This window comes from Peromyscus eremicus, chromosome 1 (genome assembly GCF_949786415.1).
Source record: "Peromyscus eremicus chromosome 1, PerEre_H2_v1, whole genome shotgun sequence".
Classification (NCBI taxonomy): domain Eukaryota; kingdom Metazoa; phylum Chordata; class Mammalia; order Rodentia; family Cricetidae; genus Peromyscus; species Peromyscus eremicus.
This window is the reverse complement of record NC_081416.1, coordinates 133,972,052-133,998,820: the sequence shown is the minus strand read 5'-3', so window position 1 is coordinate 133,998,820 and position 26,769 is coordinate 133,972,052. Positions and strand designations below refer to the sequence as shown.

At 44.8% G+C, this 26,769-nt stretch overlaps 1 long non-coding RNA gene across 2 annotated transcripts; it reads left to right on the top strand.

Moving 5' to 3' along the window:
- The first annotated feature begins 6,959 nt into the window (after positions 1-6,959).
- On the top strand, positions 6,960-19,532 carry LOC131919316 (uncharacterized). 2 transcript variants are annotated; one of them, XR_009381221.1, is made up of 5 exons: positions 6,960-7,137; positions 7,632-7,854; positions 13,059-13,155; positions 13,627-13,772; positions 19,170-19,532. It is a non-coding gene; the product is annotated as an uncharacterized LOC131919316 (long non-coding RNA). The 2 variants fall into 2 exon arrangements; XR_009381220.1 differs by lacking the exon at positions 19,170-19,532 and adding an exon at positions 13,872-14,263.
- Positions 19,533-26,769: the final 7,237 nt, after the last annotated feature.

Sequence of the window (26,769 nt, the reverse complement as noted above, 5' to 3'; positions counted from 1 at the left end):
CTGTATCTAGGTTGGCCCCGCTGCTTGGCGAACTTTAGTTGTCCCCAGGACTGCCATTAGCTTTTGAGCTTTCCTCCTGTGTGTGCAAGCAGTGGAATGCCCCAAGGGGCAGGACAGGGAAGTGGAACAGGAAGAAGAGGAGAGAGAGGAAATGGGTGAAAAGTGACATTTGTCAGTGCCGGGAGCTGCAGAGGCTCTGGGAAAGTAACAGGCCGAGCTCTCTTGGGCAGCAGGCTGCAGTCGGACAGAACTGCTGAGGAGGGAGATATCCTGTCTCTCTTCATACCCGCCCTCCCCCTCGTGTGGGAGGGAGGAAGGGTCCCCACCCGCCGTTCCTGGGGGGCACCCAGTCGGCTAAGCCGAGGGGCTGCAGAGTCAAAAAAACCTTAACCCTTCCCTGAGCTTTGAACTCTCAACTTCCCCGTTATCTCCACCCAGTGATCCCTTTATACCCAAACTTTTCTCTTGCTAAGAAAATGGCAAATAGTCAGGACAAAGTAATATGACTTTTGAGTGTGACCCACAGATAATCAGAACCTTCTAAGATTCAGGTTCGGGTCCTGCAGGCCTTGAAGGAGAGAGAACTGGGGCCCAGCTCTGCCCACCCAGGATTTCTTTGCCTATTATAGTGACCTGTAGAACTGGGTTGAGCACTGGCCAGCACTGCTGATTCTGCCCTTGGCCACACATGGGCCACACCAGGCTCTGCCAGCTGGCTCCAAGGCTCTAGGATTTCAGGCCAGTCATCAAACATAAAAACAGAGCCCTGTGGGCCTCTTGAATACCACTCCCAAGAAAAGCAAGGCAGGGGCCCTGCCAATTCAGTTATGAGAAACACAGCAATTTGGTTTAACCTTGTTGGATTTGGCTTTTTAGTCTAGTTATCACCTTCTAGAATCTTCCTTCCTCTCCCTAAACTCCAGCCGAGTTCTAAGGTTCAGAAGTTCTCAGGGAAACCAACCCTGGGTGTAAAGACCAGGAAGTATCTTTTTTTTTAAATTTTTATTTTATTTTTTATGAAGTAACTCTCTTTAATGTCTGTTTATGGTCAGAAGCAGTCTGCAGCCTCTCATAGCAACGTCTGATTAAACGGTGCCCAAGCTGTCCTGGGGCAATAGACAGATAATTGCACTGCTTAATTTCCCCATTTGATGAATAATGAAAGCCTTGCTCATTTTGAATGTGTGGGAAAGAGACAACTTCAATATATTTGGACTTGCAGATGAATTTTTAGTATTGCTATCCTGGCACACGGTACCGTAGCCCTGCTTATCTCTGTCATAGTTATTACACACGTTTGAAAACAGAACAAGCTGTTGGTGCCAAACAGCAGCGGAGCAGGGAGTGGAAGGGAGCATCTTGGATGATCTTTCATGAAATACAATGCACGCACATGGCAGGACATGTTTTACCTCAAAGAATAGGGGGAAAAAAACATTTGTCACCAACAGTCTCGCCTTTCCTGTTGTCTTTGAGTGGTTACACGTCTTTCTCAAGCAACAAGTGATTATCCCTACGTGTACCTCTTCTGTGTAATTGCTGGTAAGAGAGCCAGCAACGAGCTCTGGTTGGACTTGGCTGTGGTACTGTAAAATTTTTCTTGGCTTCTTTGTGTCTTGATTTTATCTGTTAATAGATTGAAGGCTCATTTTCCTCTCCTTCCCCTCCAATCTTTCATTTTTTTTTCTGTATGTGTGTGTGAAAGCCTGCACGTGTATAGCATTGGTGTGGAGGTCAGAGGATAACCTCCAGGGTTGGCACTTGTCTCCCACTTGTACATACGCCAGACCTGCTGGCTGGCTTATGAGCTTCTGGGAATTCTGTGTGTTCCTCCCATTTCTCTGTAGGAGTGCTGGAGTTACAGATGTGTGTGTGTGTGTGTGTGTGTGTGTGTGTGTGTGTGTGTGTGTGTGTGTGTGTGACCACACCCAGATTTACTTTGGTTCTGGGGATCTGGACTCAGAGGCTCACCTTTGCACAGTAAGCACCTTACTCACTGAACCATCTTCCCAATCCCCTCCTCTTTTAATTCTTCCTTCTTTCTCTGTTCCTGGAAATTGCAATTCCAAATATTACCAAAGGTGTAACAAGATGAAACCCTCACCAGCTTCACTGCCAGCATAGAACCAGCCTCCTTTCACCGACATCTGTATTTACCCACCTTCAGAAGCAAATCCCCGGACATCTGTAAGATCATCCACGCATTGGGACTGTAGAACTATTGGATCCTGACAGTGGAGTCTGAGGACTTGAGCTATCCAATAGATGGTTCCTCTGCCACTTTTGTTTAAGCTCTCAGACATGGGTTGCAGAGCTTTTGATGGTCTCCCTCCCTGGTCTGGCCATCAGGCAGGGTGGCTCAGTTCTACACATAGCCTCAGCAGCAGCAGGCTAGCTTGGGCTTGCTCCAGCAGTAGAGACATTCCAAGAGTCGCCCGCGGCAAGAGAAGGCAAGCCCCAGTATGCAAGGACTTTACAAGCTCCTGCTTGCATCATGTTGGCTAATGTCTCATTAGCCAAAACAAGTCATGCAGCCTAAGCCAGATTTCAAGTAGGAGAGGATATGCAAATAACCTTGAAACAGGGAGCCTTGGAGGCCATTACTGTAGCCAGTTGTATGGCAAGAACATATTTCTAAAAGATACTGACTCTTCCCACTTTTCACATAACTCAGGTCCATTATCACAGCCTCCAAGATTAACTCCAAATCTTTGCAACTGGCATCCCCTCAGTACTTAGAGTTCTCTAATTGTCACACAAAATCATTTTTTAAGATTAGTGCTGTGGTTTCAGGTTCACGTGTTGAACTCACCACTTGTCCTAGCGGGTGACACTATTTTGGGAAGCTCTGGAAACTTGAGGATGTGGAGACTACTGGAGGAACTACGTCTAAGAGAGTGTGCCTTTGAAGGTTACACCATGTCTCTTGCCCCTTCCCTTTCTCTGCTTCTTATACTCCATGAGGTGAATAGGCAGCCTCTTCCCCCACATGTTCCCACCACCATGATGCTCTGTTCTTATGCACGAGGCCAGGCAAACCTGGATGGAGATCTCTGAAGAGTGATCCCAGGAAAGCTGTCTTCCCTGAAGCTGTTTGTGTCTGGTATTTTGTCATAACAATGAGTAAAGTGACTAACGTAAGCTGACGGAAGTCGAAGGAGTCCAAATGAATGCCCACTGCATTTGCATGTATCCCATAAGTCTCGCCAACACGGTGGAGATGCAGTGGAAAGGCAGAGCTAGGCCTCAGCTCCTGCTGGCACAGCCCCACAATGCAGATCACCTCTGACACTAGCCACCTGCTACTTTCTCTCGACACCAGCCACGACTCCAAGCAGCCATTGCTGTGGCAGACTCCAACTGGGTGTCCTTTAACCTAGTTTAATTATGACACTACCAAGATCAAGGGTCACTTTCCATAGCTTGAGGGCTATCCCTAACTGTCTCCCCATTTGTCTTAGTTAGGGTTACTACTACTGCAATGAAACACCATGACCAAAAAGCAAGTTGGGGAGGAAGGGGTTTATTGGGTTTACACGTCCAGTCCATCATTAGAGGAAGTCAAGACAGGAACTCAAACAGGGCAGGAACTTGGAGGCAGGAGCTGATGGAGAGGCCCTGGAGGCGTACTGCTCACTGGCTTGCTTCCCATGGCTTGCTCAGCCTGCTTTCTTATAGAACCCAGGACCAGCAGCCCAGGGATGGCACCACCCACCATGGGCTGGGCCCTCCCCCATCAATCACTAACTAAAGACATGTCCTACAAGCCAGATATTATGAAGGCATTTTTCTTAATTGCGGCTTCCTCCTCTCAGATGACTTTAGCTCGTGTCAAGTTGACATAAAACTCTCCAGCACACCACTTTAGATGCCTATTGAAAGCCCCAGGCTGTTCTATCAGTGCAGCTGATCTCTGTGGGGTTCCACAAACCCCTCAGGCTCTGGTAGTCTGCAAGAAATAATATTCATGGAGCTTGGGGAAACACTTTCTCAAGCTCACTATCCAGAAGATAGGGATGAAGCGGGGCATGTGGAGAGGTGTGAAGAAAGGGCATAGACCCTCTCCCAGCCCACACTGTCGAGGACCTTCCATATGCTCGGCTCTCAGGACGCTCTGTGAACCCTGTCCTGTGTTTTCATGGAAAGCTTTACTACAAAGGCATGGTTGATTAACTCAAGACCACTGATGACCAACCCAACTCTGAACCTTCTCCCACCTGCCTCGCGGTCAGGGGCTGAGGCTGAAAGCCAGGTGACTTCCTCAATCGCTTTCTGCCTTGAGTAGGGTCTCTCGCTGAACTTGGAGCTCATATGTTGGCGAGGCTAGCTAGCCAGTAAGCTCCAAAGACCTGATTGTCTACCTCCCCAGGGCTGGGGCCACAGAAGTATCACTTCACCGGGCTTTTACGTAGGTGCTGGGGATCCGAACTCAGGTCCTCTTGCTTGTACTACAGGCACTTTACCAACTGAGCCGTCTCCAAGCCCACAGGCCAAATTTACTGTACAGCTATTTAAAGGATAACTAAAAATGTATTTGGTACAGGAGTCAGCAAGCATGTCTGTAAAGGGTCATACAACCAACAACTTGGTCTCTGTTACTACTCACCTGTCACTGGAGGGAAGGCTGCTACAGATAGATGCAAACAGGTGAGGGTGGTATCTTCCAGTAAAACTATATACAAAAACAAGTGACTGCCTGTCGGCCGGGGTCATCTGGGAGGTATGGCATCAAACAGATTTCAGTGGCGTAGAAAGCTCTCAGCTTCACAATTCATTGATAGCAGTATCACATACATTTCTAAAACCCCAACTTGGGGACCCTCTAGTAGGTTTCTTCTCAGTATGAACTATATAACGTTTTGGGGTTTTCAAGTCTTTCTTGTTCTGTTTTGTCTTGCACACTCTTCACAGTGATATCACCTATTTTGTTTTGTTTTGTCTTTTTGAGACAAGTTTTCTCCGTGTTGTTTTGGTGCCTATCCTGGATCTCGCTCTGTAGACTGGGCTGGCCTCGAACTCACAGAGACCTGCCTGGCTCTGCCTCCCAAGTGCTGGGATTAAAGGCATGCGCCACCACCACTTGGCTTGATATCACCTGTTTTTAACAATCAGCTTTCCCTGTCTCTAAACTTCAGTGCTCTGATGGGATTTCTGCATGCTGCTTCAACTGGAGTCATTAGCCACTGTCGGGGTGTGACCCATCTGATGGTAAAACTGTACTCATATATGACTTAGTTGTACACGCTCTGTGTCATCTCTGGCATGCTACATTTGTGGTCATGCTACAAGTTTCAGCCCATGGACACAAATTCTGACAATTATCACTTTTTGCAATTGCAGGCCCATTGGGAAGATGGCTGGGAAGACACATGAGCCAATGTGGCCTCTACCCACTGTGACCAGGACTCTTCTCTACTTATCCCCTCTAGCCTGGAGCTCGGGCAGGAGGCACATAGCACTTGCTCAGGCTTCACAACTTCAACCTTGGACACGTGTCACACACACACCCCCCCCCCTGCCCCATACACACCCCCATCTGTCCTGAAATCGTAAAACAGACATTTTTAGCCACAGCTGCTGGTTCCCGTGTCCCACTTCTTCGCTCAGAGAGTAGATAAGAAGGAGATGCCACCACAGTGAATCTCCATATGCTGACCCATGAGAGTTAACAGGCCCTCCCCTGCCCCTTGGTCAGTTCTGATCTACGCGAGGGTTTATTTAGCCTTCTTAGTGGATGACCATGACAGATGACCATGAACAAGCATCCAGACACTACCAGGGTAAGGCCCCATCACCTTGGGCAAGTTTGGTTCTCTAAAGACAGATGATGAGGCCAGGGAGTCCATGTCCCATATGGACTTTGCCTCTGTTTTTCATAGCGCCGTGGAGTGGCCTCTGTGTCTCCTGCTCTCTGGATCTGAGTGTCCCGCATCCTTGCAAGGTTCTTCTGGCCTCTAGCAGAGACCCTTGGAAAGTTCCTTGTCACCACATCCACCGAATCCCACTGCATCAATTGATGCTCTGCCCTTTGGTGAATGGAGAGAGGAGACAGACTGCTGTTTCTCCCACCCAAGTCTAGCAGGTATTTTGGAGGCAGGTGTGTGACCTAGTTTCATTTCTGTTGTTGTGATAAAATATCTCAACCCAAAGCAACCTAGGGAGAGAAGGGTTTATTTGACTTACAATCTCAGGTTACAGTCTCTCAACCAAGGGGAAGTCAAGGCAGGGACTCAGAGCAGCTGGTCACTCAAGAGTAGAGAGAAATGAACACATCTCTGCTGCTTGCTAGGTTGCTTGTGCTCAGCTAGCTTTTCTCACTTATACGCTTCAGGGCTACCTGCTCAGGGAATGGTGCTACCCATAGTGGACTAGGTGCATCATTAACAAGGAAGACACCCCTACCACCACCACCCCTACACCAGACATGCCTACAGGCTAACCTGATCTAGGCTACTCCTCAAGGGTCTCTTTCCAAATGATCCTAGGCTATTGTGAGTAGACAGTTAAACTGGCTGGCAAAGTTGGGCTCATCTCTCAGCGTGTATTTTGGAGGAAGGTGGGGCTCATCTTCTTATGTTCAGACACGGGACCCAGTGCACAGTCTCATTCTGGGGTACAAGTGGTGACTGTCCTTGGGAATCAGTGTGAGCACCAGTGTGAATAGCTGAGTAATTCCCAGCTAGTTTCACATCTGTCAGGCACAGAGTGGCCTTTGCCACACCAAACGTGACTGTAAACCTGGCATGACTTGGACAGATCAGTAGGTGGAAAACATTCCTGCTTCCAGACAAGGCTAATATCCAAATTTCAGAATGTCAGATCTGAGCCACATGCCAGTCGGTGGCTTTGGGGGCCAGTGAGGGAGAGAAGTGTGTCTCCCAGCCACCCTTCTAGAATGTTCAATCTTACAGCGTCAAGGAGCATCTGTGAGGTCACACTCAGCCTCAGTCACTGTAACTTCTGGTCTACTCATGTCTAGCCAATCACTTGGAAAGTTTACTGCTGGCTGGTCTTGGCCTGATAACTCATCTACCTCCAGATTGGCAGACAGAACAAGTCAAGGCCTGGCTGCTGGAGGATCCCAGGAGCTCAGAGGGGTAAATAGTCCAGAGAGCATCAAACTCCAAACCTGTGTAGGTAAGGGAGAACCATAAAAAATAGGGGAGGGGTGAAAGTCAGGGTCCAGACGGATGGGGGAGTCACTGTGAGAGGAGAGGCAGTCCCTCGAACCACCTTGAATCATCGAGTCCCCCAGCAGGCAGATTCTCCTTGCTTTCCCACCTCCCAGAGAGCAAGCAGCCCCGGCTCTGTAGAAGAAGCTGCAGGCAGCCAGAGCAGCCAAGCCTGGGCTGAGTGCTTCCGGGACACAGCAGAGTAGGATGGCAGGAAGGGCTGCCAGGCCTCAGAGCAGGCTTCCAGCCAGACTCTGGAACCTTCTGCTCCTGGTGATAAGGCCTAGGGTAAGTCCTGAAGTCTGAAGGTGCAGGCCACACTCCAGCAACTAGAAGCTGGGGTGAGGCAGAAGCACCCCGTGGGGCAGAATCGCAGGACTGGGCCAGGGCTGGGGCACTTCTTTGTGCAATGGCTCTCTCCCTGCACAGAGAGCAGGTTCTTGGTTCCATTCCCAACAGGCTCTGGGCAGAAGTTTCTCAGGACAAACACTGGCTTCTTCAAGGCAAGAAATTCCCAGCGCCGGTTTGCTAATGTTTGACAGAAAGTGGCTGAAGTCCCCACCTGCTGGTGATGCTGTAACAAGGATGGCCCACCTGCTGGTGACAGCATGGACAAGGATGGCCCACCTGCTGGTGACAGCATGGACAAGGATGGCCCACCTGCTGGTGATGGCTTGGGGAGGTGAGAAGTCCTCTGTCAGGAAGGCTTTGCCCAGCACCCTTGTTGGCCCCTCTTCCAGAGTTATAGGGCGCTCATTTCTAGTTCTCCCTTAACTTCAGAGACAAAGACACAGACACACACAGACACACACACACACACACACACACACACACACACACACACACACGCACACGCGCATAAAAATGAAAGTGATGCAATCTGTTCAGTTTTAACTGCTGAACCCCACAGTAAGCATGATCTTAGGATTTTCTTCACACACCAAGGGCCAGGGCTGGTGGTGACAGGGAGCTAGCTCTGCTGCTGCAGTACCTCAGGGTCCCTGAGATAACTGTGGGGTTGGCCAGGTGGGGAGGGCTCTCTGTGCCAGACAGTGAGAAGCTTCCAGTGGGGCTTGCTCCACCATTAACGAACGCCCTCCTCTCCCCTTCTTCCCCCTCCCCCTCTCCCGGTCTCCATTTCCGAGTCAAACTCTTTAACTTTGGTCCCAGGAGGCCGTTGAAGGGCAGCTTCACTCCAAGAAGACTGAGGAAATCAGGGCTGAGAGGGAGGAGATGCAGGGGTGCAGGAGAGGGTCAGGAGGGCTGGGGGAGTGAGGCAGAAGAGGTATGGGCTGGGTGTTGGTGGGAGGGTGCAGAGGAGAGTCAGGAGGACAGGAAGGGGTGGAGAAGGGTCAGACCTGGGAAGACTGTAGTAGACTGCAGGGCTTCCGGACAAGGCCGAGTAGCTTAGGTCTTTCACTTCATTTTTTATCTTCAAAAATGTTCCTGAATAAGAGTTTAAAGATTTCTCAAACCATAACAGAAAGTTTGTCTGGACACAAAAGAACACCGGAGGCTCCTGTCGGTTTCCTCAAAGCTGCAGTCCCTCTGCTCACAGGTGGGGCTATCTGTAAGGACACAGCAATCGGGTTGTGTGTCGGAGGACGACTAAAGGGATGGCCTTGTTGAGGGAGGCCAGGAGCAGGGGCACTGGTGACACCGGGCAGTGAGGGCTGAGTGCTCCACAGCAAGGACAGCTGTCACCCCCGGGTCTTCCGTGGTCCTGTCACTCAAGATGCAGGGCCGCCAGGTGCCAGACACTCAAAAGTGAAGTTAGGAGCCCCTGGCAAAGGAGGGAACCCTGGGGCAGCAGCCCTCTGAGGGTCTCAGGGGAAGGAGGGATTCCACGCTCTTGGGGGCTGGCATCCTGACTCTCTGCCTTGTCCCATCTGTATTCAGCCTTTACCTGGCAGGAGACGAGGGGGAGGGGGGAAGAAGAGGGAGGGGGAGAAAGAGAGAGGGGGAGATTGAGGAAGAGGGAGGGAGAGGGAGAGAAGGATCTTGAGGAGGAGAAGAGCTATACTGTCCAGCCCTTACCAAGTCCGGGCCAAACTTGGATCAGTGTCCCTGTGACATCCAAGTTGCCTGGGTTTCCCATGAGAAAACAGGCTTGGGGCTACCCAGAACTGTGTGCAAAATCTCACAGTCTAAACCAGCACTCTAGCTCAGGTCTGGTCCAGATCCTAGAGCTCAGCCTTTCCTACCTATTCCCTGCTGCACACACACGCACACAAAGCTTTTCTTTGTATGATTTTAGCCAGTACAAACGGCTCTACAAACCCAAGGCTGTAAACTATACACTAAAGCCCATCACTCAGGGATTTATCTGTCCTAAAAAAAGAAAAGATTGCATTTTTTTTTTAAGTAGTTCCCTCTCTCTGAATTCTCAAACCATCCCAGGGACCAAAATGTCAGAATTTCCTCCTTGAGGTGAGAATATCTTCCTGCCATTTCATGAATCAGCCACACAGTGGTGCCATTGAGGGCCTGTCCAACAGAATCCAGTGATTTGTGGTTTGCTGGTAGCCAGCCTGGCCGAGAGGCACCTTGTTTCCTTTTTCTATTTGTGGTACTAGGATTGCGCCTAGCACATAGTAGGCAAGTTTCTATCCCCGAGGAAATCCCCCAACCCCAGCTGCCCAGCACCTTCCTAAAGCAGCAGCAGTAGCCAGGCCCTTTGGACTGCGAATCTAAGTATGCAAAAGCCATACAACAAGTGAGATGTGTCAAACTATAGTTTTTTTAATGTGACTAAAAACTTGGCAAAAAACATCGCAGATGGCCGAGTTTAATTACTGTGTGTGCCTGGGTGTGCTGCTGGTGCCATTGTCTGCATGATTAATAAGGTCATAATTCATAAGCTTGCTATTGCTCCCATAAAACTTATTTTCCCTGCCATTATTCAGCAAGTCGCTAATTTCAGTCTATTAAGATCTTCACAGATCCATGCTCAACCCGTAGCAGAGACAAGCCAGACAAGCTTTCTTGAACCCAAATAACTTTTATATCTTAAACTTAGTATGGAGCACTTCCTTCCGCTGAGGCAATAGTAACTGGAATTTCCTAAAATTCTCAAAGCAATGCTTAGTTTTGGAAATTAATCACAAATTGAATGCATCATCATGGAATACTAGAGTCTGTCATAAAAATAGGTGAGTGGGATTTTGTCACTGCAGAAGATACTACAAAATATTTTAATGCTTTAATTTCATAACAAAAATTCCAAAATGCAGTTCATTGTGGTTTTCAGCCATTCTTATTGTTCTAAAGTAATTTGTGGATTGAACAGCTCAGCACACACTAATTCATTGGGGCAGTCTTCCACTGGGCACAAACTTTCTGTTCCCACTTACCCTTTGCTGACTGTGATTCCAAACTTGAATTCAAAACCCAGAAACAATCCAAAACTCTTAAATAACCTCTGTTACAGTTAACGGTTACATTGTATTTCATCATTAGTTACTATGAATCTTATTGTGCCCAATTTATAACTTCCACTTTCTCAAACACATATATGTATAGGGAAAAACAGTGTGTGCAGGTTGCAGTGTTATTTGTGAGTCCAGGCATCAGCCGAATGCCTCGGGATACTTCAACTATGGATGAAAGAGGATGATTATACATATATGTGTTATGTTGGTTTATCTTTGGTCAACTTGAGACAAGCTAGGGTCATCTGAGAAGAGGGAACCTCAGCTGAGAAAAATGCACCCATCGGATTGTCCTGTGAACAGGTGTGTGCTGCATTTTTGGGGCTGATGATTGATGTGGGAAGGCCCAGCCCACTACGGGCATTGCAGCCCCTGGGCAGGTGGTCCTGGGTTGTACAGGAAAGCAAACGGAGCAAGCCAGGAGGAGCAATCACTCCTCCACGGCGTCTGCTTCAGCTCCTGCCTCTTTGTTCCTTCCTTGAGTTCCTGTCCTGTCTTCCTTAGATGATGGACTATGGTGTGGAAATGTAAGCCAAATAAGTCCTTTCCTCCTCATGGATCTTTTGATCTTGGTGTTTTGTCAAAGTAATAGAAACCCTAACTAAGTCACCCGTGAAGAGACTTGGGTTTGCCCTGTGGCAGCCGGGTGCTGTGATGCTAACCCTGTGCATTGCCTTCTGACTTTCTTTTACAGTGGATGCTTTTCCTGTACCCTTGGTTGGAATCTTAAAATGTGATGTCTTCAGTGACAACTCAGCATTTTCCTTCCTGAGAGAAGTTTTTCTTTTTAAAATTTATTTTTTAGTTTTTTGAGACAGGGCCTCACTATGTAGCTCTGGCTGGCCTGAAACTCACTGTATAAACCAGGCTGGCCTCAAACTCACAGAGATCTACCTAACTCTGCCTCCAGGGTGCTGGGATTAAAGGTGTGTACCACCAAGCCTAGCTCATGCAAGAATTTTTCATCTGCCTTTCACATGTACTGCAAAGACACCAGCGGCTGGGGAGAACTCTGTGTCATCCTTAGAAATTTCTACAACAAAAAGTAGGTATAAATGAGGTCTCTAAGCCCAGATACGGTGAACAGAATTCTAATATGTCTCAAGATTCCCATTCTAGAGCACAATCTCTACCTAACACCTTCTTCCTGAGTGTAGAACTGGGCTCTACCACAGATGTCCCTCATGAGTAGGCACATGGCAGTCAACTTTGAGATCACTAAGAGGGAGACTGTTTGGATTATCCTGGGCATGCTTGATCCAGTCAGAGGAGCCTATAAAAGAAGAGTCCAGACAGACCTGGCTTGGAAGGTCCCAGACTGCTGTGTTGCTAACTGCCTGTGGGATCTGGCTGGCAGAAGAGCAGCCTCAAGCAATACACAAGTTGCTAGCTGACCGGCGGTTACCAAGGAAGTGGAGGATCCTAGTCTTGTACTACAAGATCGGAGAGAGTCAGGTGGCGAGCTCCACCAAAGGGATGACATAGCAGAGCCTGGCGAATCCCGAAGTAGAGGTTCTACTTGGCCGTGTGTGAACTGACCCACAAACCTCTGAAGTAACAGAACCAAGAGCCCTTCAGTCAGCGCTGTCTTTTGGTGTGGTCTGCCCTCTGAAGGCTCCTGTGTGGGATGTTCAGTGTTCCGTGTAGCCCATGTTGAGATGTTGAGACCTTTAAGAGACAGGGCTTAATTGGAGGGGAGTGTGTTTTGGGGTTCTAACCTCATGAATGACTAATGCTATATCATGGGAGTGGATCAGACCCTATGGGACTGGTTAAGTCACCACAAGAACATTATTGGAAGCCCGACACCTCCCTGAGTCCCTCTTTTAAACATGGCTCCCACCATTGTGACATCCTCCACTTGGTTTCCCATCAGAGTCTCGCCAATAGCAGAGCCACACTCTTGAGTCTCCAGAACTGTAGGCAAGATTAGCCTCCTTTATCATTAAAATACCCAACCTCGGGTATTTTAAGGAAGTGGAGGAATCTCAATCTTGTCACTACAAGGTTGAGGAGAGTCATGTGGCTTGCAAATGGAATTTGCCAGTAACCCGCATCAGCTTGGAAGAGGATGAATCTCCACAGAGCAGAGGAACGCAAAACACACTAGAAGAGCTATGAAATTATAACACGTGGCTCCTATCACAACTGTATTTTGTTTACGCCCCTCCCCACAACAGACTCCTTTCACGGCCGCGTCTTTGCATTTCCATTGCCCTGTCTCCCAAGGCTGCGACCCTCAATCAGGGACCTCAGGGAGGACCCCCTGTGTTCTAGGGTCCCATGGTCACCTCCCTCTGAGCACCAGATCCACTAGTGTATTTCAGTCCCACCTGCTCCTCTCTGGCGTGTCTCGGAGGCTACTTCCTGGAGCCACGGTGCTGCACTACTTTGGGAGAACTTTGTCAGGGACGATACTTTACAACATCGCCAATAACAATATTCACTCTTGTAGAGTCTCTGCTGTTTCCACTAAGAAGAGGATTCCAGACCCTCTCCTTGCACCTGAGTGAGCTGGTGACTGTAGATTTGCTGGACAGCTGGTTCCAGAGGTGGGACAGAGGGAGCGAGGGGAAAGAACCATGTGTCATTCATTTCTGGATAATCTTTCCGGGGTCATTTCCCTGAGAGAAAAGGAGGTTGAAGAGGGGTGTCCTTGGGTCCCCTTCCTCCAAAAAGACCTCAGATGGGTCTTACTCCTGCACAATGTCCTACCTCTGGGCTACTCTGGTGGTGCCCCCTCCTTGGGTTCTGGGCCACAGTCTGGAGTGATTACCAGTGTCACCCATCACTGCTAAAGCGCTGGTCTGAACCCCCAACTTCTCTGAGTTCCCTCCTGTCTGTTGTGTGTTGTTACATGGGATTGTGCCCAGCATACCATATGGTGTGTCAAGAAGGAGCATAAGCAGGGCTGTGAGCTGCCTACAGCCACTGCCCTCTCCTTGGCTCTATGGAAATGTCCTCTGAGAATTTCTTCATATTCCTGTCTCCTTCATATTCCATTCTCCCTCTCCTCTTCCTAGGCCGTGGGACCCAGAGTGTGGTTCATAGAAGAACTGAGGTCCTGGAACCTCTGGGCCTTGGGAGTTGTTTGTGGAGGATACCACTTTCAGAACTGCCCACAGCAACTTGAACAACTTGAGCATCCTAGTCCCTCACACTGTACATGGTGAGATTTTAGGACCTGGTCCTGGTGGGTGACTTGGCTGGGTGACTGCTGAGGCGCAGACACCTTCCATCTCTGTTTTTCTTGGGCCATTTTCCCCAGATCCCAGACACCACGGTGTGAGGAAGTCCAGGCAACATAGAGAAGCCATGAGTCAGTGTTCTGGCGGACAGCCCAGCTCAAGTGCTCAACACCAGCAGTGTGTGACTGCCACATATGTGAGGGAAGAGCCTTCCGCTGGTCCCAGACGGAGAGGAGAAAGCCCACAGAAACCACAGAGGATAATAACCGATTAGTACCCTTTTAAAGTTAGCCTTTTTGTTTTGAGATGGTTGTAGCAGAAGTCAACAATGCTCGAGAGATTCCCCTGTACCCTCCACCAGTTCTGCCAAGGCTAACATCCTGCAAAACTACAGGACAGCCAAGAAGTAGTCACACCCACAGGCCTCCTGCCCCCATAGCTTCTTCCTGGTACACTTTTATGTGATGCCCGTCCTGCCGCCCCTCATACCTTTTCCTTAACTCCTGATGATCACGACACTATGTGGGTTTTTTTTTGTTTTTTGTTTTTTGTTTTTTGTTTTTTGTTTTTTTTTTTTGAATTTTCCATTTTAAAAGTGGTACCTGGGCGGAATCACAGTGTGTGGCTATTTGGAGTTGGCTTCTTTTACTCAGAGTGACTCCCTAGAGACTCATCCAAATTATATGTGCATTAGCTTGTTCTGTTTTGTGGCTTATCCTTAAGCTTTCACTTGTTGACTATCTGGGCTGTTTCCACCACGAATCTCTTATAAACCAAGCTGTTCTGAGCTCTCATGTACAGACGTTCATGGGAACAATACAGTCTTCGGTTTCCTGGGATGAGCGCCACAGCGCAATTGCTGGGTCATATGGCAGTCACGCTCTTCATTTTATAAGATGCCAAACCGTCTCCCAGAGTGCCTGTGCCATGTCATATTTCCTCAGCTCTGTATGCGTCATCCATTTCTAGTCCTCTTAGTCAGTGTTTGTTGTTTTTAATTGTGGTGAAATATGTGTGACAGAAATAATTTACCATCTTAGTCACTTCTGAATGGAGAGCCAGGGTAGCCTGACTCTAGAAGTCTTCCCATCCTGCCAATCCGAAACTGTTCTTATCAAACACAAACTCCTCATCCTCCCTCCCCTCACTGTCTGGCCAACCTCCACCCTACTTCCTGTTGCTATCAGTTTGACTTCCCCAGGACCCTCCAATGAGTGCCATCTGATACATGTCCTTTTTATGACGGGCTTATTGCACTGAGTACAATGTCTTCAAGATTCATCCCCGTGGCAGTATGTGTCTGAATTTCTTTCCCGTTTAGGGATAAATAACATTCCACTGTATGGCTATACCACAGTTTTTTAATGGGACTATCCACCAATGGACACTTGTGTTTCTTCCTCATTTGTGATATTGTGGATAACACTGTTGTGAGCACAGGTATAAAAATAGTTACTCAAGATCCCACTTTCAGTCTCTAGAGGTGCCATGTTGTGGTTTGACTAAAAATGGCCCCCAGAGGCCCATAGGGAGTGGCACTATTAGGAGTTATGATCTTGTTGGAGTCAGCATGGCATTGTTGAAGGAAGTGCGTCACTAGGGGTTGGGCTTTGAGGCCTCAGACGCTCAAGCCAGTTCACTTCCTGCTGCCTGTCAATCCGGATGTAGGACTCTCAGCTCCTTCTCCACCACCATGTCTGCCTGCATGCCGCCATGCTACCATAATAACAGTGGGCTAAATCTCTGAAGCTGTAAGCCAGCCCCAGTTAAATGTTTTCCTTATGAGAGCTGCTGTGGTCATGGTGTCTCTTCACAGCAATAGACACTCTAACTAAGACACCAGTCCAGAAGTGGGACTGCTAATCATGATGCATCTTTCAGTTCCTTTTCCTTATGTATGTATATGTGTAGGAACATGTTCATGTGTGTGCAAGTGTATGTGTGCTTGAAAAGCAACATTTTAACTATGGAGCTGTCTCCCCACAGAGCAGTCTTGGTGAGTTTTGAAGAACTGAATTATTTTGTTGCACCTATTGAATGGGTCGGAGGTGTTCTCTTACTGTGATTCTGACTGTTCCGTAATTGCTTGATGATGTCAAGCTTTCCCTGTGCTTGTCGCCGTTTGTGTATGTTTGGTGAGACTTGTAAGCATGTCCTTTTCCTGCTTCTCAATTTCTTTTGGCTGTTGCTGTGTTGTAGTGATTCTTTCTGAAATTTATATAATAACCCTTTATCAACTATGTGACTTGCAAACAACACTCCACCCACCGCATCCCACCCCGGCCTCTGCTCCATGGGTCTCCTTCATTGCACTGGTCGCATCCTTTGACACACGAGCTTCCAGTTTCTGTGTGGTCTGACTGCCTCAGTTTTAATTTATTGTCTTTGCTTTCAGTGTCATGCTCAGAATGTTATTGTCAAACCCAAGCTCATGGAACACTTTCCCCTCGTTTTCTTCTAAGAGATTTATGTTTTTAGCCCTAAGAGTTCGGCCTCTGACACATTCAAGCTCATTGGCCTATATTTTATAAGGTCCACTATAAAAAAAAGTCCACCTTCTTCTTTCTTTCTTTCTTTCTTTCTTTCTTTCTTTCTTTCTTTCTTTCTTTCTTTCTTTCTTTTCTCTCTCTCTCTCTCTCTCTCTCTCTCTCTCTCTCTCTCTCTCTCTCTCTTTCTTTCTCCTTTTCTCTTTTTTTCTGTTTATGACTATTAGCTTTCTGGCCATGGTTTGTTAAAGGCCTGTCTTTCCCCATTGAAGAGTCTTCTCACTATTCCTCATATACTCTACGGTCTGGAAGGAAATGTTGCCCCATGGTGGAACTGAAACTAAAGCCAATTTTAAAAAGAAAATTATTTGACTCAATATGGGAGAGTTCTGGGCTTTCTGTTTTATTCAGGTGGTCCATGTGTCTGCCTCTCCACCACTGACACACTGTTTGAATGCTGTAGCTTTGTGATGAGCTTTCTAAACAGGAAGCACAAGGCCTCTGGCTTTCCTCTTTTTCAAGAGTGTTTTGGCTACTTGGGACCTTTTGAGACTCCATGTGAATTTTAGGATGAGCTTTTCTACTTTTGAAGGAACCATAACTGGGATTCCATAGGATTAATTGTATCCATGGACTACTTTGTATATTATAACAGGCTCTTGGGAATGGCTTGTTCTAAAAACCATGGACTGCCCACTGGGGCTACAAGATAACTGAGGAGTGAGGATAAAGGCCTGATGTCTTTGCCTTCACTTCGATCCTGTTGCCTTTACTTTCAGTCACCCACCCCACCACTGCAAGCACCTTAATCACTCAAGGAATGTCCATCTCGAAGCCAGGATTACCTAAACTTTCCTCATGCTTCTTTGAGGTGGAAGGATCAAAGGTCACTGTCCTAACCCCACAGGCACCCAGAGTTCCTGGAATAGCAAGGCCCCAAAAGCAGGGCAGAGTCTCCCAAGATGGAGACAGCTGTGTTCCCGATGGAGAGGTAACCCTCCCCATGCCTCAGTGCGATCGGCAGATGAGCAGTGTGTCGGGCCATTTTATAGGTCAGGAGTTGAGACAATGATCAACACAGCCACACTTCGAGCAGGTCTGCTTACTTGTACATACCCTTTCACCTTGCCAGATGCTTCCTCTGTTTAAAACTGAAGCTCACTTGCCTTTAATCCCAGCACTCGGGAGGCAGAGGCAAGTGGATCTCTGAGTACGAAGCCAGCCTGGTCTACCGAGCGAGTTCCAGGACAGCCAGGGCTACACAGAGAAACACTGTCTTGAAAGCAAACAGAAAAACACCCCCTAAAAGCAAACAAACAAATACAACTCCAAACTTGCTCTTCTCGGTACAAACCTGGGGTCCCCAGACTTCTTTATTTGTTTCTCTCCTCCTCACCCACTAAATCTCCCTTTTCTGTGTCCACCGTGACACCTCTCCTTAACTGATGCATGCTGCTGGTGGCTGAGCCTAGACTGATGGAGCTGCCAGAGCCAGGGCTTCTGCCACGACACTCCAGTTATGGCACTGACATTTGAACAAATATTTTCTTTCAATCCATTTTTTTTGGTATCATCTTTAATTTCTTTCAACAACATTTTGTAGTTTTCCTTCATCTTGATTAAACTTATTAAGTATTTTATTCATTTTGCCCTTGTCATAAATATGACTCTCTTATTTTTCATTGATTTTCATCTAGTTGTTCTGTTCCTGAAGGTAGATATTAAAATCCCCTGACATTTGCTATAGAGTTATCTATTTCTCCATTCAATTCTATCAATATTTTCTTCATGTGTCTAGAAGTTCTGCTGTTTGGCGCCCACATATTCATAATTTTTACATCTTCTTGGAAGATTGTGTGTGTGTGTCTTTGTGGTGCTATGAACACGTGCATGCAGGTGTGACTGCAGGTGTGTGTGCGTGTGTGTGGAGGTCTGATGTTGAAGCTGATGCCAAGTGTTTTTTTCCTGGATGGCTCTCCACCTTTATAAGCCTGAAACTCATCAATTTGGTAGGCTGACTGGCCAATTGACTTTAGAGGTCTGCCTGGCCCCTTCACAACACTGGGGTTACAGACATGTAATGCCATGCTTACCTTAAAAAAAAAAAAGCAAATCAGATCCTCAGGCTGGCATAGAAGACTTTTACCAACTGGTCTCTGATCTTTTTTAATTAATGTGTAATTTCCTTCTATGCCTAGTGTTTGTGGTGTGTGTGTGTGTGTGTGTGTGTGTGTGTGTGTGTGTGTGTTTGATAAAAATTTTTTTCCTAGTATGGTGAGCACAGATCCTTTTTAATTACTGTTCCTATGGATCACCTTTTTCTATCCTTCCTTTAAAAAGCAGAATATCTTTTATTTGCTCTTTAACAACATCGTACATGTAAACAACGAGCTTTGATCATATCCACTACCAGCTTCCCCCTTCCACTCCCTCAGACACTCCCAACATGTTCCTCTCCCAACTTTGCGTCTACCACCTCATAACCCAATAAGTCCAATTACCATTGACCCTTGGAATGCTAACGGAGCTTGCCGGCTTGATCTTCAGGGAACAACAGCGCCTTGAGTTCATGAGTACAATAGCTCTGTCCTGTCCTGAAAGCAGAACCTCACAGCATCCTTCCTCATCTGCTGGCTCTTTCGTTTTTTTTTCCCACCCTCTCTCCTCCATCTTTCCTGACCATTGTGGGGAGTAAAGGTAATCAAGATGTCCGGTTTCGGACTGAGAATTCAATAGTCACCAGTTCTCAGCACTTGGACCAGTTGGGAATCTCTGTATTAATTGATCTCCACTGCACAACCCTCCTTCTCAACCTGTTATTTCCTTAGATTTTAATAAAAACAAGCCTCTCATAGGTCATAGAGTTCAACTCTGCTTTTCTTTCTTTTCTAGACATTCTGCCTATTGATGACTTTCAGTTGTGGAGTTTAATTCATGTATGTCTAAATTTCTTTCTGGAAAAGAAGATCGTGCTATTGTGTTCTTAAAAATTATTTTATGAATATCAAAACTTTTTTTTGGTGTCTTGAATTCTCATGATTGTTCTTCCCCATATTTAACTGACTTTTATGATGCAACACTTGGATTAGTTTCTCATTTTTGGTTGTATATATCCTATGGACTTTTTTCTTTACTGTTACTATGGTGACTACAGCAGATATTCTAAAGTTAAAAAAAATTCATCTATTCTCAGAAGTGCATGAAATCTTCTCTAAAACTGACTGCATTATAGGCCATAAGGCAAGACTTAAGAAATGAAAAAACGAAAACAATCCCCAATGCATCCCACAGTGGAATAAAACTAGAAGTTGACAGCTAACCTCAGAAAATACACAGACACGTTGAAACTGAACAACATACTGCTGAATTAAAAGTGGGTCAAAGAAATCAGATAGGAAAATTTAAAAACTCCTAGTAGTCAAAGGAAAATGAGACCCAAACCTTCCAGAACCTATGAGACACAGCCAAGGTAGACTTAAGAGGAATGTTTACAAGTACTCATATAAAAAGTCAGAGATCTCCAGTAACCCAGTGATGTACCTCAAAGCTCTAGAAAACCCAAGGGCAGCAGGTGGCCAGAAACAGTAACAAGCAGGGCAGAAATTAGTAAAACAGAGACCGAGAACAGCACAGAATTAATCAGACAAAAAGCTGGTTATTTGAAAGTATAATCAAGCCTGGCCATCCCAAGCCAAACTAACTGATAGACAGATTCAAAATTAATAAAATTAGAGATGGAGAAAGGAGTTGTTACAATAGATCCCCGTGAAATCTAGAAGGCCAGGGAATGCTATGAATGTTCACATCACAACAAACTGGAAAATCTAGAAGAAATAGCTTTCTAGGGGCACGTCACCTAATGAAGTTAAAGTCAAGAGCTAGAATCACCCTGAACGGACCAATAACAGCAATGAGACTGGAGCAGCAATTCCAAGTCTACCCATAAAATAACGTCCTGGATCAGATGAATTTACTCCTGAATGCTACCAAACTTTCAAGGAAGATCTAATGTTGACACTTCCCAAACTGTTCCACAAAATGTAAAGGGAAGGAGTATTGCCCAACTCATTGCATGATATCAGTGTAACTCTGACATCATAACCGGGTAAAGACACAGCCATCAAGAGAATACCACAGGCCACTCTTCCTGATGAATGTGGACGCAGAAATCCTCAACAAAATACTTTCAGAGTTAAGGGCATTAAGAAGATGGATAGTAAACCACTACCAAACTGGCTTCCTGCCAAGGACACAAGGTTTGTTGAAAAAATGTTAATTAATAAACGTAATCCACCACAGCAATAGACTTACAGACAGAAATTACATGATCAGATGATAAAAGGGCATTTGATAAAGTTAACACATCCTTAAAAACACTTTTATTTATTTCTTGGGAATTTCATACAATATATTTTGATCACACTCACCCTCCTCCCCAACTCCTCCTATATCTGCCCCCTCACCCTCCCTCCTTACCCACCCCTTCACTTTTTCTTCTTCTTTTCATCCCTTCGTCATGTCCAGTTTGTGTTGTCCAACTAGTCTTTGAGAGGGGTCCAACTGGCGTGTGGTCCAGCTCACATCAATAGGCTCTGCCTCTCCCCAAAACTATCAAACGCCAATAGCTCCTCAGCCAGTGGTGGGCTTTGGGGTTCACCTTTCTACATTTATGCTGGGATTTTTGTCTGTCTCGAGCTTACACAGGTCTTGTTCATTCAACACATTTTTATGGTAAAAATCCTGAAGAAAGTAGGGATAAAGGGAACATACCTCAACACAATAAAACTCTATCCCTCAAACACAGAGATGATTGTGACATCACAATGCTACACTGTGCGCTCACCGGGTTCCTTTGTGCTATTACAATGTGGCATCATATTGTTCCATTCTTCCCCTGTGATGTTGAATTATGACATCATAATGCTTTAGTGTATCCTTAGAAGATTGCTTTGTACCATCACAACACCCCACTGTGTGATCAGAGTGCTTTATTGTGCCATTAAAATAGTAGATTATATTATCACAGTGCTCTGTTCTCCCATAACAATACTTCATTTTCCCACCAAATGCTTTACTGGTATCACAATGCTGTATCATGTCACCATCATGATGATACTTTGTGATATCATAGTACTTTGTTGTGTCATAAAAGGCTAAATTATGACATCACATGCTCCATTGTGCCACCAAATGTTCCATTTTAGCATCACAATCTACACTGTTATTGAAAATGCTATATTGTGTCAACATAATACTTCATTGTGTAATCATATTGCTGAATTGTGACATCAAAATATGACATTATGTACTCATAATGGTTTATTGTGACATTACAATCTTAAATTTTTGTGACATCATAATTTCAGTGCTCAATGTGAGATTTACTGTGCAATGTTTCACTACAATAGTATAGGGAATATCATTACAGTGCTGAACTATGATATCGGAGTGCTTCATTTTGTAATAATAATGGTCCGTTGTAATATCACAATGCTCTATTTTATCACCACAAAATATATTGTGCCATCACATGCATCATAAAAATGGTCCATTTTGACATCACAATATTACACGGTGACATCATGATGCTCCATTGTTTCATCACAGTGCCCCAGCGTCACCATGATGATATACAGTGTCATCACAGTACTCTTCTGGATTGTGATATCACAATGCTTCATTGTGCCAAAATAATTTTGCACTGTGCCATCATAATCCTCCATTTTACCACAACAAGCTGCATCTTAATGTCACAATGCTACAATGTACCATCACAGTTCTCCATCATGTCATCATAGTACAAAACTGTGATGTCACAGTGTTGCTGTTTCATCATAATGCTGCATTGTGTCTTCACGAGGCCCCATTTTTACCATCACAATCTACATTGTGACGTCACAGTGGTCCGTTGTTTCACCACAGTTCTCCATTGAGCTACCACAGTAATGTATTGTGGCACCACAACTCTCCATTTTGGCAACAAAGTGCTCTGCAGTACTATCACAATGCTGCAGTTTCATATCACAACAATGTCAAGTGGTCCATTTGGACATCACCGTGTTGCATAGCAAATACTTTGATGTCACTGTCCTCCATCATGCCAATAAACAGTATACTTTGTCATCAATTGTGCCACTGCAATGTTCAACTATGACATCTCCATGCTTTATTATCTCACACCACATTGTGCCATCAGAATGCTCTAGTTTATCATAACAACATCACTGCGACATCACATTGCTCTACTGTGTCATTATAATGCTATATTATGATATTGCAATACTGAACTGATATCACAATGCTTTATTGTATCATAATAATGCTGCACCATGATGCCACAATTCTCTGTTTTAACATCACAAGCTGTGCTGTGACATCACAACTCCATATTATGCTGGCCCAATGCTTTATTGTTTCATTATGATGCTGATTGTGCTAGATTATGACATCACCGTGCTTCACGTGATATTACAGTGCTCCATTCTCTCATGACAATACTATATTGTGCCGTTCCAGTACTGAACTGTGATACCACAATGCTCCATTTTTTTCTACCATAGGCGTACAATGTGCCATTACAATGTAGCATTACTATGCTGAACAGTGACATCACAATAATTCTTGTGTCATAACAATTCTGCATTGTGTCACTACAATATTGAACTCCGGCATCACAATGTTCCACTTTTCCACCACAGTAATTCATTGTGTCATCACAGTATAGCATCATGACTTTACTATGCTGAGCTGTGACATCACAGCATTTCTTGTGTCATAACAATGCTACATTGTGTCATCACAGTACTCTATTGTGGCCTCAGACTACTGAATATTACTATCACAATGCTGCACTGGGACATCACAACCTTGAATACTGTCATTACAATTCTCTATTGTACCATCACAATGCTTAATTGTCACATCACAACACTCCGTTGTTTCTTCAGAATGCTCCATTGTGCCATCACAATGCTGTGCTGTGACATCACAATCTTTAATTTTGCCCTCACAGGGCTTTATTGTGCCACAAACATGCCGAATCGTGACTTTATAATGCTCCACTGAGCCATCATATTGTTCCACAATGTTGGCACATTCTGCAATGTGCCATCACTATTGACATTACAGTAATACATTGTGACATCATAATGCGCCATTGTTTCATCCCAATGGTTAGCGTTTTGATCAGAGTGCTCCATTATGCCATCACAATGCAGCATTTTGACATCACAATGAACTGTGACATTGCAGTGTTTTATTGGATCATGACAATGTTGCATTGTGCAATCACAAGCTCCATTTCAACATCACAAGCCACATTGTATCATCACCTTGGCCCATCACAAACATACTTTGACACATAATACTCCACTGTGTCACCATGCTGCTGGACTGTCAGATCACAATGCTTCACAATTTCACAATACACCATTCTTTGATGACTGTTCTGCATTGTATCATCACAATGACCCATTTCCTATGCCATCACAATGTTCCATTGTCTCATCAAATTTTACATTATGACATCACAGTGCTGCATTGTACCTTCACAATATTTCATCAGAATATCTCACTGTGCCAACACAACATAGATCTGTGACAACAAAATGCTGAATTTTGATGTCACATTGCTGAATTGTCCACCACAATACTCCCTTGTGACATGATGCTCCACTGTTTTCTTTTTCTTTTTGTTTCTTTTCTTCCATTTTGTACCTTTGATAGAGTGATTAGGCAATATATATGGATCCTACAGAAAAAGACTCACTGACAAGCCAATTCTAAGAACTAGTTCTAAGGAGAAGGTAAGTACACAGAGATGTGTCCTGCAGAGACTTGTTCATACTCAATGCATACTGCTCATGAAATACATACACCAGTAATAACCTAAACATTCACTGTTACAGAAGCTTGTTGTTATAGTCCCAGAGTTCAGCATAGTTTCAACTACATGGCAGAAACAAAAAAATAAAAAATAAAATTTGATGAATGAACAGCATCAGCAATAAATTACTGAGATACAATTATGCAACTGAATTTAAAATTTTTTAAATGTGAGAGTCCAGATGATGATTGAGAAGCTAATTAAAAAAACGGTTCCAGTTACCACAATAGTAACAGAAATTTGCTGTTTTCTGGGATTTTGGTTTTTACTTTTTAAAAAATGGAGTGTGCTAGACATTTCTACAACTTTGGTCAAATGATTGCAGAACCTGGAGAAGCTATAGCTGCTATTGATGCATAATATATTGCATATATGCATATCCCAATGTATGTATGTATAATCTGAATTTTGAGGCCTACCTTTAAGTGTGGTTCGTGTATTCCCTCCCTAAAACAACCCACTTCCCTTCCCCTTCTTTGTTTATTCCTCTCATTCCAGCTACCCTCATCCACCCATAAATAAATATTCTATTTCTCCTTCTTAGGGAAATCCATCCCTCCCCCACTCATCCCTTACTTTATACCTAAATTCTGTGGTTATATGGATTGTAGCCTGCTTATCAAAGACTTAATAGCTAACAACCACATACTTGTGAATGTATACCATATTTGTCTTTTTGGGTCTGGATTACCTCACTCAGGATGATTATTTTTTTCTCCAACCATTTACCTACAAATTTCATGGTTTCATGTTTTTGTTTTTTGACAGCTGAGTAATATTCCATTGTGTAGATGTGACACATTTTCTTTATCCATTCATCTGTTGACAGACATCTCAGCTGTAGTTTGTTTCTTTTTTTAACCTTAGCCCCACATTGGGTGTCAAAATGTTGTTTGTTTTTGCTCTTTTGGGGGGCCTGCCACCCAGTTCCCAAATAAATTACACACATGGAGGCTTATTCTTAATTATAAATGCTGGGCCTTAGCTTGGCTTGTTGCCAGCCAGCTTTTCTTAAGTTATCTCACCTACCTTTTGCCTCTGGGCTTTTACCTTTTTCTATTTCTGTCTATCTTTCTTTTACTCATACTCCACGGCTGGCCATGTAGCTGGGTGGTTGAGTGGCTGGCCCGTGAAGTCTTCCCCTTCCTCTCTCATTCCTTGATCTTTTTTTTCTTCCTCTCTTTTCCCCCAGATTTTTTCTTCTATTTATTCTCTCTGCCTGCCACCCCTGCCTATCCTTTCTCCTTCCTCACTGCTGGCCATTCACCTCTTTATTAGACCATCAGGTGTTTTAGACAGGCAAAGCAATACAGCTTCACAGAGTTAAACAAATGCATCATAAAAGAATGCAACACATCTTTGCATCATTAAAACAAATGTTCCACAGCATAAACAAATGTAAAATATCTTAAAATGATATTCTCCAACACTCAGCTGTTTCCAGTTTCTGGTTATTATCAATAGAGCAGCAATGAACATGGCTGAGCAAGTGTTTCTGCAGTAGGATGCAGAGTCTTTTGGATGTATGTCCAAGAGTGATACAGCTGGATCTTGAGGTAGATCTACTCCCAGCTTCCTGAGGACTATCCATATTGATTTCCATAGTGGCTGGACAAGTTTATACTCTCACCAGCAATGGATGAGTGTTTCCCTTACCCCACATCCTCACCAGCTTGAGCTGTCATTTGTTTTATTGATTTTGGCAATTATGACTGGTGTAAGATGAAATCTCAAAGTAGTTTTGACTTGCATTTCCCTGATGACTGAGGATGTTGAACATTAAGTGTTTCTCAGCCATTTGTGTTTCATCTTTTGAGAACTCTGTTTATATAAGTACCCTGTTTTAAATTTTATTTTATGATCATTGATGTTTTGCCTGCATGTATGTCTCTATGAAGATGTCAGATCCCCTGGAACTGGAGTTATAGACAGGTGTGAGCTGCCATGTGGGTGCTGGGAATTGAACCTGGGTCCTCTGGGAGAGCAGCCAATGCTCTTAACCACTGAGCCATCTCTCCATTCCCCCAAGTACTCTGTTTTTTAAAATTGGTTATTTGTGGGGTTTTTTAAATTTTTTTTGGTTCTTTGTATATTTTAGATATTAGTCATTTATTGAATGTGTAGTTAATAAAAATCTTTTCCCATTATGTAGCCTGCTGCTTTGTCCAAATGGATGTCCTTTGCCGTTCAGAAGCTTTCCAGTTTCACAAGGTCCCATTTATTGTTGATCTTAGTGCCTGTGCTATGGTGTTATATTCAGGAAGTTGGCTCTTGTGCCCATGAGTTCAGGATTAGTCCTCACTTTCTCTTCTCTCAGATTCAGTGTATCCAGCCTTATGTTGAGGTCCTTGGACCATTTGGAGTTGAGTTTTGTGCAGGGTGATAAGCATGGAAATATTTACATTTTTCTACATACAGCCATCCAATATGACCAGCATCATTTGTTGAAGATGTTGTCTTTTTTCCACTGTGTATTTCTACTTTCTTTATAAAAAATCAGGTATCCAAAGGTGTATGGATTTATATTTGGATCAATGTGGCTGTTTTTATGTCAAACCATGCTTTTTTTTTTTTTATTACTGTAGTAAAGTTTGAGGTTGGGGATGG